This window comes from Silene latifolia, unplaced genomic scaffold, assembly GCF_048544455.1.
Source record: "Silene latifolia isolate original U9 population unplaced genomic scaffold, ASM4854445v1 scaffold_359, whole genome shotgun sequence".
Taxonomy (NCBI): domain Eukaryota; kingdom Viridiplantae; phylum Streptophyta; class Magnoliopsida; order Caryophyllales; family Caryophyllaceae; genus Silene; species Silene latifolia.
The window spans coordinates 1-17611 of NW_027413289.1; the positions used below are offsets into that span (position 1 = coordinate 1).

Below are 17611 nucleotides of genomic sequence, written 5' to 3' on the forward strand. Positions count from 1 at the left end.
TCTAAAATTAGTAAAGAGGCAAGTAAAGGTCGGATCCCAAGGGACGGGTATTGAAATGAAGATTCTATTGTAACTAGTGGTGTCTAGGGGTGTCACAAATTGGGTTGATGTAGAAGGTTACTAAACTAAGATAGCAATGAAAATAAACTAACAAGGTAAATAAAATAAGGGGTGTAAACAATTGATTAAAAGCACTAGGGTGTCATGGGTTCATAGGGGAATCATGGGATATGATCATACAAACATGTTCTCAAACTATAAGCAAGCAATTATTGTTGTGATGGATTGAGTTGGGTTATATCTTACAATCCTAGGAAAGTTTGGGTCCTGGAGCCGAATCTCTTGGATTGTACAACACCTACAAGTCGACTTAATCTTCCCTACTTAACACATGCATGGTCTAACAAGACTCGAGTTGGGTTATGTCTTACAAGTCAAGTTGAAAGGATAGAAGATGATAGTAAATGCAAGGATTCATAGGCTTAGCATTTCATCAAATATAACATGTGCATGTATTAAGATCAAAACAAGCAAGCAAATAAGATATGAAAGCATATTAATTTAAGCATGAATCATTCCCCATGTTGGTTTCCCTAATCACCCATTAAACCCTAGCTAAGAGACTACTCACTCATTATCATATTGATCATGCTAGAAAGGTTGTCAATCATACTAACATAATGAAACATGATGAATAAATGAAAGTAATTAGCAATAATTAAAAAGGGATTAAGAGATTATACCTACTAATGATTCCAATAATAAAGCAAGAATAATAGAAGTACTTGAATCCTAGATTGAGAGGTTGTCAATCTCCCAATAATAACCCAAATAATCTTCAATTACCCAAAATAAAGTAAGAACAAGAGAGAGATTAAAGAACTAAAACTTGGATTAAAACTTGATTAATATTTGATTACAATATTGAAGAGAGATTTGATTGATATTAACTACACTAATTATTGATAAGAAGAACATGCTCCTCTAATTAGACTAATGGGGTATTTATAGTGAAAATTAGGGAGGATGCATTAGGGTTAACTAAGGGCTAAACTAGTAATTACACTTTTAAGTTGAGCAAGGAGACTCCGGTATTCTCCGAGAGAAGGGCTTCTCTTATCGTTGCTAGAAGAATGAAAACGTCTTTGTCCGCAATCCGTGCGGATGGGAGTCGGGACGGCCGGATCTGGGCTGAGGAATCCGAGCCGATTCTTGGGCAAGACGCTCGGATTGGCGATGGGGAATCCGAGCGGATTCCTTTGGGGGACGCTCGGATTGTGCTTGGGCGGACGGACGGATTGTGTACAATCCGTTCGGATTGTTTGTCAGCATCTTTTCTTCTTTTTTTCTTCCCTTTTCTTCATGAATTCCTTGGGGATTTCCTTGGGGACTCAAGGATCCTTTTCTCAACATTGCTCTTCTACTATGCTATGTACAAAGGCCTTCTAGTCTTGTCTCTCCTTGATGCTTGGTCATTGAATATGATCAATTTAGCCTTGTTTTGCCATGAAAATGCAAGATTCTTACTCCTTTCCTACCAAGGGATCAAAATCTCAAAGAATATGCAAAACAAAGAACTAAAGATAAGAAATGACCCAAATAGGCACTAAAAAGCATGAAAACAATGGTAATTCGGGGGCTAAATATGCGCCAATTATGGTCACATCAAATATCCCCAAACCGAACCTTTGCTCGTCCCGAGTAAAGAGGTGACAAAGACTAGGACCAATACTAACCTAACCTAATAATAATAGCCGATATGAGACAATTAGCGGGTCTCACTCCGCCCCTTCAACTCACAACAAGACAACCATGAGGTAGGATGCCTTCTTGCAAGGCAAGGTGGGTCTTGCCAAAATGGCGACACATCCAAACATTAAGCACACAAAAACACATAATGGATGCATCTACAAAAAGAATAGCCACTTTCCTCATCTAAGTGGCGGAAATTGTCTACAAGGGAAGCAATTCAAGGGTACACAATCCTTCATAGATGCAATTTGTTCAAACTACTAAGCCTAGAAGGATACCAATAAATCACCTCCAAGTTGTGTCAAGCTAGGGTACCTTTGTCCTCAATCGTTAAATGCTTTTGTCAAGAGTAGACTCCCTATGGTGTTAGAAACACTGGAGGATCGCGGAATTCCCCCTCTTGCCTAGACAAGAAGAAGGGTCGTCCCCTCTCTACCATGCACAAAAATGGATATGATGGATAAAGGGATTGATAGAATTTGAGTTTCATTTTGGGAGTTTGCTTTTGTTTTTGTTTTCCCCCCAATTTCATTGGCATTTGACATTTGAGAACACTTTCTTTTTGCCATTTCTTTTTGATTTTTGGCTTTTCAATACTTGACAATTTTTTTGCATTTCTTTTTGAACATTTTCAAAGTCACCCCAATTAGTAACGAGGGTGCCTTGTATTTGAAGCTTTAGGAGTTCTATTTTTGCTCCTCTTTTCTTTTGATGGATTTTTGCAAACTTTCTTTCACTTTTCATTTCATTGAACTCAAATTGATTTCTTTTTGTGCCCATTCCCTTTTTGTGACAAAAATGTATGGTAGAACATGGATGATGGAAGTATGCATGGTTTCAAGGGTCACCTTGGAATAAACGGTAGCCAAGGAGTTATCACACCACAAGGTACTCTTGACTAGGCCTTAAACCATGGGTCAAAGGATACTAGCATGACACATCCTAGGGTGTTTTACAAGTATTCTAACAAGCAAAGTCTTAAGAATAAAAAGCATCTACTAGGGCCTATATACACTTGTCAAGCTTCCCAAATAGACGGTTTCGCAAAATTTTTTTCTAACATGCAAACTACATGCCATGATGCAACTAACATATAAATATCCTAATGCAAATGATTCTACCAACTAATATGACATATAAACTAAATGCAATCCTAAGTTCACATTGTTTTACCGCATTAATCAAAATAAAGCCACATAGTCATTAACATAAAGAGGAAAAAGGAGATTGGAAAGATCATACCATGCGGTCTTCAATATCCTCATGTCTCGGATGTGGCGTAGTCAATCAAAGTGAACAAGGATGAACAAACACAATATATACAAGACAATATATACAAAGGAAATGAACTTGTTTTTGGTTTTTCAATTTTTCAATTTTTATGATTTTTTGAAATTTTTCAATTTTTATGGTTTTTGAATAAAAGTTAAGTGTTAGAATTCCCATCCCCACACTAATATGGCCATTGTCCTCAATGGCCAAAATGATGGAAATTATGCAAAGATGATGCATGATTTCTATACTAAATGCAATTCTACACTAAGCTATACTACATGATGCATGGTTTTTGTTATGACGGAGAGGATAATTTAGATTACCTCCCGTTGTGTTTGCATTAACTTCCCCAAACCAAATAAGACACTATTGCTAATGTCAAAGCATGGGGGAGTTCATGCACACACTATGCTATGCATGAAACTAGATTGTCATTTTGGATTTTCAAAAATGGGAACAATAAAGAAAGAACACCTCGATGGAACCGAGGTGTGAGTCCTTTGGTGTTGCTAGGACTAAACCAACAATGATCAAAATGAAATAAAATACAAAGAGATATAGACAAACCATGGGAGTGTAGGAGTCTCCAAGGCTAGTCTTCCATCATGCTATTATCATCACCACTTCCCTCATGAGAAGTGGTCACATTGCCACTTTCCTTGGCACTTTCTTCCTTGCTTTCTTCACCATCATCTTCCTCATCATTATCTTCACCATCTTCACCATCTCTTTCTTCATCTCCACTTGCTTCTTCCTCAATGTTGTCATCAATCTCCTCATCATTTCCAACAACCTCATTGTCTTCTACCACGTCCCTTGATGCACCCGGAAATAAGGCTTCTCTATCCGCCCAACTAGGCAAAGGACAAGATGGATCAAGGAGTCCTTGCCTAGCTAGATGTAGGAGGGGAGGATATTGAGCCAAATATGCATTCTTCTGATCTTCATAAGCTTGCTTGTGCATGGCTTGCATAAGAAGAGTGACATAATCTTTTCCAATTTCAACTCCTTGCGGTTTGAACTCTTCATACACAAAGGGGTAAGGCGGTATAACAATGGAAGAGGAGGGAGTTTCATGATCACCCTTTTGTTGTTGAATGATGTACTCGGCTTCTTCGGATAGGGGAAGTAAATAGTTGGTCCGGTGGACACTAAGACGGCAAATCTTTGCGGGTAAAGTGAATGATCGAGCCTCACTAGTAAGCCACCCATACTTGGTATCAAGGGGATTGTGAGCAACCCACTTAAACTTGTTAATCAAGATGGACATATCAATAAGATGGCCACCATCCTTAGCCTTGTACTTGCTATCCTTATTGAAATTAGGATCAAAGTGCTTGGCTAGGACCGTGACAAGGCCGCCATTAACAATAACGGTTTGACCCTTCTTCCCACTATCTACATGGAGCCATCTATCAACCAATAGCCTCAAAGAATTGTAAGGCTTGGTGTGAATTCTTCCAATATTCAAAGTTGATTCAAGGAGAATAAAATCGAGTCCCGTGAAATGATTGGTGTCTTTCCTACCAATTATGGTATTTCCCACAACTTTGTGCCATATTCTTATGCCCGGATGATGGACCAAAAGAGCACGACAAGCTTTAAAATCTTCAAATTTCTTCCCGGAGATTGCCTCCCAAAGAGGCTCGGGATCATACTTCCCATATTGCTTATAAAATTTATGTTCATCGCTAAGACCCAAAATTTCACCCAATTAGGAAAGGTAATGCGTCTACTAGTGTTAACTAGACGAAACTCAATATTTTCCCTATTCTCAACTTTTGTCACTTTTAAAGAACTTAAGAATTCCAAGACAAGGGAGGGGTATGTTACTTCCTTCATTTCAAACAATTTCTTTAAACCCATGGCATTGAAAAAGACTCTTGTTTGTTCAAGAACACCCAACTTCTCTAAAGCATCTTGGCATATGAATTTGGTGGATTGAATTTGTTTCATAGCAAACTTGACAAATGTATTTCTATGGGAATCGGAAATGAATGTTACCTCCGGATAATGCAAGAGTTGATTAATTACCGGAGTAGAGGGTGATGCTTCCATAGGAATTTGTTGTTGTTGTTGCACTACCAAGTTTGGTGTTGATACCACCATTGCCAAAGCTTTCTTTGCTTGTAGAGCTTTTTGCCTTTGAGAGAGAGCCTTTGCTTTTGGTGCCTTTGTTGCTCCCTTTGTTCTTGCCATTTGATGAATTAACCAAGAAAAAGATCAAAAATCTTCAATTTGTAGAATGCCCAAATCGATTTTGAAGGTGAAAGGCTTTGCCTTTATGAGAACAAAAATCGACTCAAAGGTGAAGATTTTGTTCTTGGTTTTGATTGTTAATGAAGATGGAGTGATTGATTTGTTATTTGAAAGATGGTTTGATTTGATTTTGGTGAGTTTTGTTGAGGGTTTTTGTTTTTGAGATGGAGAGGATGAGGGTTTTGATGTTATGGGTAGTGTTTATGAATGAATGAATGAATGAATGAAGGTGGGGTGGGTATTTAAAGAATTCGACAATTTTAGGACGCAGGGACAATCCGTGCGGATTGGGCGCAATCCGTGCGGATTCTGCAGCTTCAAAAATTTCAAAATCCCGCCTAAAGACGGGCGGATTCAGGGAATCCGCTCGGATTCTTCCGAGATGAGACGGGCGGATTTCGTGCGTGACGGACGGATTCTTGTCCGAGAGATTTTTCTTTGTTTTTCTTCATTTGCAAGACGGACGGATTGTTCACAAGACGGACGGATTCTCGTGGAGACGGGCGTCTTTCCGATGAATCCGCTCGGATTCTTCAACAGTCAAGAATTTTTGCAATTTCAGCTCAGCCCAAGACGGGCGTCTTCTCATTAGGACGCTCGGATCTTCTTCAGACGGGCGGATTCTTAGGAATCCGCTCGGATTGGTCCTTGTGTACACGGACTCAGTTCCATCCGTGCACCAACGCATTCCCTTATCATTCTTTCTTTCTTTCAAATCTTGTGTTCTTCATTGTGGGGGCACTACTAAGGCATGAATAGCCTAGGCAATTGACATCCCCACACTAAGGTAAAGCACTACACAACAATTAAAATCATTAGTCCCTCCCTCACTTCTCTCTTACATGACAATTATTTTGATCAAAGTAAAAATAAATCCAAAAATGACAAAAATGCAATACAAAAATTAAATGTAAGTTAGGGAGTTAGAAATATTTACAAGTGGTGGTTTAGGGAGGACTCCACCAAACTCTCATTCTTGATGAGATGTCAAGGGGGCATGTTCAAGGTGTTGTTGATGTTGCTCAACACCTTGAAGAAGTAATCAAAAGCTTGTTCATTGTTATGGTAGAGGTCCTCAATAGACCGTGGCCCTTGTTGTTGATCATGATCGATGGCATGCCCAATGTAGGGATTAAAGATCCCTTCAAATTCGTCGTCCCAAAGACCACAAACTTCATTGAGTTGATCATTGAAAATCTCTTGCTTAGATGGAGACAACTCTCCCAATTTCTTTTCTTGGCCAATGAGGCCATCATCTTCTTCCTTGGTTGATTTTGATGAGCTTTGCAAGCTCTCCTTGTCAAAATTCACTTGCTTTTTGAATGGAGCATCTTCAACTTTCTTCCTCCATTGGAGTTCCAATTTCTTCTTTTCATCTTTTCGGCTATAATGATCAATCATGAAACATGGCTCATGCAAACGAGGAGCTCTCATGGTCTTGTCAAGATTAAAAGTTATGCTTTCATCTCCCACTTCTAGAGTGAGCTCTCCATGTTTCACATCAATCACCGCACCCGCGGTGTGTAGGAAAGGTCTTCCTAAGATGATTGGAATGATGGAATCTTCCTCCATGTCAACAATGACAAAGTCCACCGGGATGAAAAACTTCCCAATTCGCACGGGGACATCTTCCCATATCCCTAATGGTGTCTTCGTCGATCTATCGGCCATTTGAAGAGTGATATTGGTGCATTTAAGCTCTCCCATTCCCAACCTTTTACTTACCGAGTACGGCATGACACTCACACTAGCCCCTAGATCACATAAGGCTTTGTTGATCGTTGTGTCGCCAATGGTACACGGTATTGAGAAGCTTCCCGGATCCTTTAACTTTGGAGGTGAACTCCCTTGAAGTATTGCACTACTCACCTTAGTGAAGGCGATAGTCTCAAGTTTCCGGATCGACTTCTTCTTTGTGAGGATATCTTTCATGTACTTTGCATAGGCCGGAACGTGATTGATTAATTCCGTGAAAGGAATTGAGACTTCTAAGTTCTTCACAATCTCCATGAACTTCCCAAGTTGATCATCAAATTTAGGCTTGGCTTGACGACTTGGAAAAGGAAGTCTAATCACAATGGGCTCCTTTTCTTTGGCTTTGTCTTCATTTTTCTTTGAGCTTTCTTCTTTTGATGATTCCCCTTCTTGCACCACAACTTCATTCTCACTAGCTCTCACAACTTCATCCTCAACTTGCTTCTTCGGTGCTTCATATCTTGTACCACTTCTCAAGTGAATGGCACTAACCGTTTCATGTCTAGGGGGATTACTTTGTGGTGGTAATTGCCCCTTTTGTCTTTGTGAGCTTGAAGATGCTAGTTGGGTCAATTGTGTTTCCAACATCTTGGTGTGAGCTAGAATGTTGTTGATGGTGGTGTCTTTTGCTTGGCTATCTTTTTGCATTTGGGTGAAAAATTCTTGTTGATTCTTTTGCATTTGGAGGACCGCTTTTTGGACATCAAAACCTTGGTCATTGTGGTGATTGTATGGATTTTGATTTTGGTAACCTTGGTTTTGATTGTAAAAGGGTCTTTGATTTTGATTTCTCATGGGTGGTGGAGTGTATGTTGTTTGAGGGTTTTGGACATTTTGGCTTTTGTATGAAAGATTTGGATGGAACTTGGTGTTTTCATTGTAAAAATTTGAATAAGGGGTACCACTTTTGTAAGCTTGGAAAGCATTAACTTGTTCGGTTGTTCCCCTACACTCACTTGAGTCATGACCCAAGGTTCCACAATTCTCACATATCCCGCTTGGGATTGATGAGGATGCCGTCATGGCATTGACATGATGCTTTGATGATTTTGAGTTTTCCTCAAGTCTAGCCATAGCTTGTTCAAACTTCAAGTTGATTGTGTCAATGTGAGCACTAAGTTGAGCACCCAATTGAGTAACGGTGTCCACTTCATACCTTCCTCCTCTAGTAGCCTTGCGAGGCCTACTATATTGTGAATTATGGACCGCCATTTCCTCAATCTTGTTCCATGTTTGATTGTCATTAACTTCGGTGAACATTCCATTTGATCCCATATTGAGAATGTTCCTAGAATCTTCATATAAACCATTCCAAAATTGTTGCACTAAAAACCATTCGCTAAGTCCATGGTGAGGACATGAGCGACAAATACCTTTGAACCGCTCCCAAGCTTCATACAAAGATTCTTCATCCCTTTGCTTAAAACCCGTAATTTGAGCTCTTAGCATATTGGTCTTTTCCGGTGGGTAGAATTTTTGGTAGAAAGCTGGAGCTAGCTTCTTCCAAGAATCTATTCCAAGGGTGGCCTTATCAAGGCCCTTCAACCATTGCTTTGCGGTGCCGATTAACGAAAAAGGAAATAAGACCCATCTTATTTGGTCTTGAGTCACGCCCGTTTGAGAGATAGCTTCACAATAATCGCAAAAGGTTTCCATATGAGAATGAGGGTCCTCACTAGGCATTCCCCCGAATTGGCTCCTCTCAACTAGTTGAATGAAGGCGGACTTGGCAATAAAGTTTCCGGTAAGATGTTGTGGGGTAGGAGTACCATTTGGTAAATCCTCCTCGGTGGGTATAGAGTGTGACGAGAATTTAGGCATTGTAGGTGGATTTTGTGTGGTATTGTTTAATGGGTTTTCTTCTCCTTCTATTGCGAAAGGATTGACAAACTCACTAGTGGGTTGAACAACTTCACCAACACCTCCCAAATTCCTCCTAACAAGTCTCCTATTATTCGTCAAGGTTCTTTCGATTTCACGGTCAAAAGGTAACAAATCTCTTTGTAACCTTCTAGACATGCAAAATATCAAACAACTCGAAAACAATTAGAACAAACCTTGAGGAATTTTACTTCCCCAAGGTGAAAAAGACACAACTAAAAACAATAAAAGAAAACTTAAATCAATTAAACACCGTCCCCGGCAACGGCACCATTTTTTGATCGAGTCCATTTCGTGTTCACAATTAAGCATATGTGGTCGTTGGTCAATGGTCGATACAAAACACAATTTATACTTCACAAACAACTCTACAATTAGTAAAGAGGCAAGTAAAGGTCGGATCCCAAGGGACGGGTATTGAAATGAAGATTCTATTGTAACTAGTGGTGTCTAGGGGTGTCACAAATTGGGTTGATGTAGAAGGTTACTAAACTAAGATAGCAATGAAAATAAACTAACAAGGTAAATAAAATAAGGGGTGTAAACAATTGATTAAAAGCACTAGGGTGTCATGGGTTCATAGGGGAATCATGGGATATGATCATACAAACATGTTCTAAAACTATAAGCAAGCAATTATTGTTGTGATGGATTGAGTTGGGTTATATCTTACAATCCTAGGAAAGTTTGGGTCCGGGAGCCGAATCGATTAGTTGTACAACACCTACAAGTCGACTTAATCTTCCCTACTTAACACATGCATGGTCTAACAAGACTCGAGTTGGGTTATGTCTTACAAGTCAAGTTGAAAGGATAGAAGATGATAGTAAATGCAAGGATTCATAGGCTTAGCATTTCATCAAATATAACATGTGCATGTATTAAGATCAAAACAAGCAAGCAAATAAGATATGAAAGCATATTAATTTAAGCATGAATCATTCCCCATGTTGGTTTCCCTAATCACCCATTAAACCCTAGCTAAGAGACTACTCACTCATTATCATATTGATCATGCTAGAAAGGTTGTCAATCATACTAACATAATGAAACATGATGAATAAATGAAAGTAATTAGCAATAATTAAAAAGGGATTAAGATATTATACCTACTAATGATTCCAATAATAAAGCAAGAATAATAGAAGTACTTGAATCCTAGATTGAGAGGTTGTCAATCTCCCAATAATAACCCAAATAATCTTCAATTACCCAAAATAAAGTAAGAACAAGAGAGAGATTAAAGAACTAAAACTTGGATTAAAACTTGATTAATATTTGATTACAATATTGAAGAGAGATTTGATTGATATTAACTACACTAATTATTGATAAGAAGAACATGCTCCTCTAATTAGACTAATGGGGTATTTATAGTGAAAATTAGGGAGGATGCATTAGGGTTAACTAAGGGCTAAACTAGTAATTACACTTTTTAAGTTGAGTAAGGAGACTCCGGGATTCTCCGAGAGAAGGGCTTCTCTTATCGTTGCTAGAAGAATGAAAACGTCTTTGTCCGCAATCCGTGCGGATGGGAGTCGGGACGGCCGGATCTGAGCTGAGGAGTCCGAGCGGATTCTTGGGCAAGACGCTCGGATTGGCGAGGGGAATCCGAGCGGATTCCTTTGCGGGACGCTTTCGGATTGTGCTTGGGCGGACGGACGGATTGTGTACAATCCGTTCGGATTGTTTGTCAAAGACATCTTTTCTTCTTTTTTCTTCCCTTTTCTTCATGAATTCCTTGGGGATTTCCTTGGGGACTCAAGGATCCTTTTCTCAACATTGCTCTTCTACTATGCTATGTACAAAGGCCTTCTAGTCTTGTCTCTCCTTGATGCTTGGTCATTGAATATGATCAATTTAGCCTTGTTTTGCCATGAAAATGCAAGATTCTTACTCCTTTCCTACCAAGGGATCAAAATCTCAAAGAATATGCAAAACAAAGAACTAAAGATAAGAAATGACCCAAATAGACACTAAAAAGCATGAAAACAATGGTAATTCGGGGGCTAAATATGCGCCAATTATGGTCACATCAGCTTAACACTTCCTTTTGAAGGCACCGAGGATACTTGACCAAGGACCAAGTTTGCCGACCCAAACGGTTCTTGTCAAGCTCACCATGTAATCTTTCAGAAAGCGTCTTCCGATCCCAGTGCTTCATGAGAGGGAGGCCGTGGCGATAGCTCTTACCACGGAAATCGAAACGTTGAAAATACGTAATCATTAAGAAAGGGATACAACCGAGCAGGGTCTGTTTATTTTCACCAATAGCTGCCGCGGCCTTAACCAAATTTTCTAGGACATAACTACACCAATCATACTGCGTAATAGCCTTCATAATGTGATCAATACTTGAGCATATTTAGTCCCCCAATTAGCCACGTTCCTATGCTTTTTAGTGCATATTTGGGTCATTTACTATCTTTAGTCCTTTGATTTGCATATTCTTTGAGGTTCTGTTTAATTGGTAGGAGAGGAGTGCAAACCTTGCATTTTCATGGCAAAATAGAGCTAAATTGATCGAATCTAATGACCAAGCAATAAAGAGAAGACAAGACTAGAAGGCCTTTGTACATAATGTAGTAGATGGGCAATGATGAAGAAGATCCTTGCATCTCCGACAAAATCCCGGAGGATTGTTGGAAGAAGAAAAGAAGAAAAGAAGAAATGGCACGCTAGACTAGGATCCGAGCGTCTCACCTATCGGGACGCTCGTCCAGAAGCTCCACAATCCGCTCGTCCAAGCTGCCAGTCCGCTCGTCCACCGCCTACACAATCCGCTCGTCCCGACCTTTTGGACGCTCAGATTGTCCTTCAGTGCAAGACGTCCTCTTCTTTCTCCATTCGAGATGCGCATATTTTTGAAAGACTAGCTAAAAGGAGACCCACATCTTTTCTTGAGAGGAGCGATTCCTTAAGGACTTAATCGTCATTTAAGCCCTCAGTAACCCTAATTTGTGCACCTAATCCCCACTATAAATACCCCATTAGTCTATTTAGATTATCATGTTCGTCTTATCAATCTTTAGTGTAGTTTATATTATTCTAATCTCCCTTTAATCTTGTAATCAATTTTTAATCAAGTCTTAATACAAATCTCATTTCCTTAATTTCTCCATTGTTCATCCTTTATTTTGGGTAATTGAAGATTATTTGGGTTTATTTGGAGGATTGACAACCTTCCAATCATTCATCAAGTACTTCTATTATTCTTTGCTTATTATTTTGGAATCATCATTAGGTATAATTCTCTAAATCCTTGTTTTAATTATTGTTAATCTTTCTTACTTGTTCATCATGTTTTGCTTTGTTAATATGATTGACAACCTTGTTAACATGTTAAACTTGATAATGAGTGAGTAGTTTCCTTAACTAGGGTTAATGGGGAATTAGAGGAAACCAACATGGGGGATGATTCATGCTTAATCTAATATGTTCACATAATTTATTTGCTTGCTTGTTGTGATCTCAACTTATGCACATGTTATGTTTGATGAAATGCGAGCCTATGAATCCTTGCATTTTTTACCCATCACATATCTTTTCAATGAGACTTGTAAGACATAAACCAACTCGAGTCTCATTAGACCATGCATATAGTTGAGTAGGGAGGATTAAGTCGACTTGTAGGTGTTGTACAATCTAATCGATTCGGCTCCGAGACCCAACCCTTCCTAGAATTGTAAGATATAAACCAACTCGATCCTATCACAACAATAATTGCTTGCTTATAATTTGAGAATATGTTTGTATGATCAATTCCCATGAATCCCCTATAAACCCATGACACCCTAGTGCTTTTAATCAATTGTTTACATCTCATTTTAGTCATCTTGCTTGTTTACTTTTATTGTTATTTAGTTTAGTGATCTTCTTATCTCAACCCAAATTGTGACACCCCTAGACACCACTACTTGCAATCGAAAATCCTACATCAATACCCGTCCCTTGGGATCCGACCTTTACTTGCCTCTTTACTAGTAGTAGAGTTGTTTGTGAAGTTATAAATATTGTTTTGGTCTAGGTGCACCTAACGATAAGTAACCGAAATCTAAGCTCAAAGCGGACCGACCACTTCACATCTTCAACGGCTCTCAAAAGCTTGAAGTCGATCCCGCTGTATGAAGTTGGAGTTAGGAATGATGACATGGTGAGCAGAACAAACAGCCTGCAGAATTGAGGACCTCCGTTTTTGTATTTTTTTTTAAGATATCTTTGAAGACAATTCCTAAATTTAGCCCTTCGTTAACCCCTTTTATGTTGTACGCTTTCCACCATTTGTCTTTCAATTGCTTGTTCTCTGGCGCTTGAAAATCCTTTTGGCGGCCCGTAGGTACTAGATCGACTGTTTTAGGACCAAGTGGTAACATAAAATAGTCATATACGTCATGCTTCGTGACCATGAACTCTTTATCTTTAGAGGCCCGAAAAATATACGACTCGTCGCTGAATGCTTTGAGAAAATCTTTAACATGACCCATTGGATATGATTTGAACTTAAGCTCCAAAATATCGCCAAAACCAATCTTCCATACCGCGTCTCGCTGGGCATCATTAAGGTTTTCAACCAGCTCAACAAGTTGCTTCGGTCGGCACTTGACAGACACCTTTGCTTTTTTGGTCTTGGCTGCTTTAGCCTCATCATGATCTGACATCTGCTGAAGAAACAAAAATTAATTAACAATGTGGCAGATAGACCTTACATAACACAAAAAATAAAGTGAAATTTTAACAGACAAAAGTGTAATTTTAACAAAAAAAAAGTGTAATTGTCGCAGCATAAAGTGTAATTTTAATAGACAAAAGTGTAATTTTAACAGACAAAAGTGTAATTCTAACTCAAAAAAGTGTAATTTTAACAGACAAAAGTGTAATTCTAAGCAAAAAAAGTGCAATTTTAACAGATACAAGTGTAATTTTAAGCAACTAAAGTGTAATTTTAACAGATACAAAAGTATAATTTTAACAGACAAAAGTGTAATTTTAACGGATAAAAGTATAATTTTAACAGACAAAAGTGTAATTTTAATCAACAAAAGTGTAATTTTAATCAACAAAAGTGTAATTTTAACAGATACAAAAGTATAATTTTAACAGACAAAAGTGTAATTTTGACGGACAAAAGTATAATTTTAACAGACAAAAGTGTAATTTTAATCAACAAAAGTGTAATTTTGACAAAAAAATTACAAAAGTGTAATTTTAAGCAACAAAGGTATAATTTTAACAGATACATGTGTAATTTTAAGCAACTAAAGTGTAATTTTAACATATACAAAAGTATAATTTTAACAGACAAAAGTGTAATTTTAACGGATAAAAGTGTAATTTTAACAGACAAAAGTGTAATTTTAATCAACAAAAGTGTAATTTTGACAAAAAAGTGATTTTGAGCGACAAAACTGTAATTTTAACAGACAAAGAGTAATTGTAAGCAACAAAAGTGTGATTTTTCAAAAATCTCTGGGTAATTTGAATGAATATGAACATAACAATCAAAAAGTGCTAAAATTTCTGGGTAATCTCAATTAACATGAAGAGTTTAAAAATCTGAATTCATGTGCTTCAATGGAATAGTACAACATAACACACTGAATGTATGTGCTAAAATAGTTAAGTAAATGTCCTAAATGTGCTAAAAATAACTGGGTAATCAAAATGAAGTAAGCCAATACAGTGATCAAATAGAATAGTACAACAACAATGGCGAATGGCAATTACATAACAATGCCCAATAAATTAAAAAAATCGTCTAATCAAAATAAATGAAGAGAAAAAATCATAAAACTCTAAAAACCAAAAAAACAATTACCTTTATAACCTACAAAAAGTAATCTGAATGGACGAAAATGGCAGGTTGCAAGTGAGTGAAGAAAGTTGAGAAGAAACCGATAATAAGGTAACAAAAAAGCGATAGAGTTGGGAGATTTTGAGAGCAATTTTTTTCTTAGACGGTTGATATTATTGGGGTTTAATTTGGGGGAAATAATTTGGGGAAAATTTATTTTTGAATAATTGAGTGAAATGAGAAATGGGGGGAAGACAGTGGGACGTGTATGATGTTTGATTGACAACCTGCATGCATGCTCATAACCTATGAGAGGTAGGATGAGAGAGGTAATTAAAATAGCCATTAGAATAATATTATTAGTTGCTTTTTACTTTTAATCTAAGCCATTCATATGCAAGATCTAAGGGTAGACAATGGAACTTATGGACTCACACTTAGTAGAAGGACTTCGTTGATCCTAATACTATATATATATATATATATATATATATATATATATATATATATATATATATATATATATATATATATATATATATATATATATATATATATTTAATATATATTATAAATATATATATGATCATTAATTACAGCTAATCATTTAATATGATCATTATAAATGCTGTGTAAATCTCAGCAAAATATTAATTATAGTTTAATAAATTTATTATAAAATTACAAAAAAAATAACGGTAATTTGATTTTAAATTTAGTATATTTTGATAAAAATTCTAAAATGTAAATAATTACGTTCATTGCGAAAAATGCTTTCAATTGAGTATAATTTTGATTATATTTATTGAAATATTTTGATATTATACATTTACGTAAAATATTTTTTTGAGAAAGTTATAAAACTTAAACCATTAAATCCGATAAGAAAAATATATTTGGGAGAGTCATTATATTTATTAAAAATAGAACTTAAAGAAAACTACTAAGAGATAAGTTTTTATTGTGTGAGAATGAAAAAAATTATATTGCGAGAAATTGAATACATGTTAGATTTTGATAGGTTTAAATAGTGTGATAAGGAGTATGTATCTACACAGTAACACATTGATCGCGAGTACATTAAAATAATCAAAATAAAAGTAATAATTATTAAGTAATATAGTATTATAAACGCCATGAAAAAGTAGAAAACACGTTACATTTTTCTTTAATATTATCTTCAATTAAATATGTATGCGTCAAGTATAAAATATTGATTATGACTAACTAAATATTACTTTTAGTTAAATGTTTTTTATGTTATCTTTTAAATACTTTGAAGTTGAAACTCAAAAAAAAAAAATTATTTGAGACAGTTTAACCTATTTTATTTACAGGTAATTTATTAAACATCATTGTAGAAAAATAATATAATTGATAGTTGTTTAAAAAACAAAAGGTGTAAATTTCTTATAGATATGTTTAACACATACCACTTGCAGCACACAATCAAAAGGATTGAATAAGTTGAGTTTGGACGCTATATGTTTAATACATAAATATCACACGTTATACATAAGAAAATATAAATTACATAAAATTATATTACATCATTTTGAACAAATATTAACTGATTCGGGACATAATGTATCGTTAAATAATATAATGTGAGAACTCAATGTTCATCGTTGCGTTATTCGAATAAATTTTATTTTAATCAATATGATATTAGAAAAGTAATAAATTTATTTATAAAACACTAATCATGCATAATTAATTATCACTTATTAGTTTTAATAATTAAAAGTGTATGTATTTTATTTTAAAACATTGAAGTTAAATCTAAAAAAAATTAAATTTGAGAAAAAATAATTTATTTTTATTTCTAAGTAAAAATATTAAAGATCATATATGAATTATATTATTTTTCTTCAATTAAAATAATAAAATTTTAAAATAGACCGTGCGAAGCGCGGGATACTACCTAATATGTATATAAAACTGGGTTGAAACGCTGTGGATGCGCCACATGTCCTATACAGCCTTAATGACAAGCATTATTTACAGCTAACTATTTAATATGAATATAATAAATGCTGTATAAATCTCAGCAAAATATTAATTATAGTTTAATAAATTTTATTATAAAATTACATTAAATAATTACGGTGATTTGATTCTAAATTTACTAAAAACTTATTTTAATAAAAATTCTAAAATATAAATAATTACGTTCATTGCGAAAAATGCTTTTTTTTTTTTTTTTTGAAATAAACCCCAAGGTGGGTTTATAAACTTTCATTCAAATCAAGCTTGGCTAGTCTAACAATACAACTCGGAAAAGTCGCAGTGTTAAAGAACTCGCTACACCCTATAGAGCATCGATGTGCCAAATCATGCGCTACTCTATTACCGTTTCTACGAACGAAAGACCAGGAGATTAAACGAAAATGATTACAACACGAAATGATCTCGCTAATAACTCTATAAAAGTCGCTGCGGCCGCGATCCTTCCGTTTGAGAGCTTCCACAACCTCTTTACAGTCACCCTCCATGATGACTTCACGCACCCCTTCCCTCATCGCCAGCTGCACTCCCACCAACATCGCCTCAGCCTCCATTATGAAAAATGCTTTTAATTGAGTATAATTTTCATTATATTTATTGAAATATTTTGATATGTATAAATGATTAAAGTGAGTATCAGTGTTTTACATTTACGTAAAAATACATTATGAGATATTGATAAAACATAGACCATTAAATCCATTAAAAAAATATTTGGAATTCGTTGACATGCGGCATGTGACATATAATTTACTCTGTATTTACTTTTCTTTAAATTACAGCAAAAGTACAGTAAAGTGACATTTCAATCAATGTGAATGTACAATTCCCAACTTAAGTTTGTTGAACAATGAAGATACATTGTACGGAGTATATTGGTGCATTAGAAGT

General features: G+C 36.0%; 1 non-coding gene across 1 annotated transcript; it reads left to right on the plus strand.

The window, feature by feature from the left end:
* Positions 1–8383: 8383 nt before the first annotated feature.
* On the plus strand, positions 8384–8490 carry LOC141639377 (small nucleolar RNA R71). Its single transcript, XR_012542497.1, has one exon. It is a non-coding gene; the product is annotated as a small nucleolar RNA R71 (small nucleolar RNA).
* The last annotated feature ends 9121 nt before the right edge of the window (positions 8491–17611 follow it).